A 1,308-nucleotide genomic window follows, 5' to 3' on the forward strand; every position below is an offset into this window, starting at 1 on the left:
TGCTTACCAGACTTTATAGAGGACCTTATCTTGACCAGAGGACTCCAATGGTACAACTAGTGTGGCTCTAGACCTTGTCTAAGCGAATAATCAAAAATCGGCGAACCGGCCGTTTTGTTCAGCCACCTTTTTTCATCTTCATCATCATCATCTTCATCATCAAGTCCTGTCAATCCAGTTGTCGGTGTGTATCTCAGTATCAGTCGGTGCTACAAGGATAATTCTTACACCAATCTACTCCAACAGTCTATGCGCAGGTCCATGTCCCATCAGATCATTCTTTAAGTAAGGAAAAAGTGATACTGTGACTGCTGGATCGAGCCATCTTAGCTACATGCCGCCATTTTGTTAATTAAAGAAGCTTACCATGTGCTCCAAAATTTGGGTGTGGTCGCACATGCTCAGATGTGCAGCTCTTGAAGAAGCTAGTGATGGGCGATATGGCCAATTTTCTTAATTTTCAATAACGATCGATAATGGACTTTTTGAGGAAATATTGATTATAACGATACGATAACCACACCTTCATTTAGGGGTGTGTCAAGGGTGTGGCTAATAATTTTGGCACTACTGGACATGAGAGAAGATCATTTCCATGTTCTTGAGCCTTGTTTCTCTTCTTATTGGGGTAGGTTGAGCTAACAACTGGTCAGTTGCCTCTTTCTTGCAGTTCAACAGTGCAATTACTTATTAAAATTAGTTATTTAGCCTTAATAAATGGGCGTGGTCAATAGATCGATGAAAATTGCATAAATTTTTCGATAATGATTCAAATTGATTCTGTGAAATATCGTTTATATCGATAAAGAATCGATATATCGCCCATCACTAGAAGAAGCAAGTTATTTTTTTACCAAGCTATGCTTGGAATCAACTTACTGCAATACTTTAGTGGAGGTTTCCAGCTAAAAGAAGGTATTGATTTTACATGTTACTGTTTTATCAAGTGTGTTATTTTATTTTATTTTAAAAAACAAACAATTATTTAATGTTATGACTTATGATATGCAATGATAATTATGAACTTGACAACAGCCTGGAAGAACAGGAATAGCAGGGAAGATGGACACTCTTAGCTCACAGATTCTTGAACAAGGACTTGTGTCAAGACTAGTATTAGTTTCACTTGTCATCAGTATAGTTGATATTCCTTCAGCATGTCTATTCAACGCTGTCTCTCATAAATGTTATAACAATGATAATGATAATAAAGAAAATTATTGTTTGTGTAAAATCAACAAGTATCACAATTGCAACTAAAGAAATACTATAAATATTATTTTTAAAATCAACACAAACAACTGATAA

The sequence above is a fragment of the Amphimedon queenslandica genome, unplaced genomic scaffold (assembly GCF_000090795.2).
Source record: "Amphimedon queenslandica unplaced genomic scaffold, v1.1 AMPQUscaffold_10820, whole genome shotgun sequence".
In the NCBI taxonomy this organism is placed as follows: Eukaryota; Metazoa; Porifera; class Demospongiae; order Haplosclerida; family Niphatidae; genus Amphimedon; species Amphimedon queenslandica.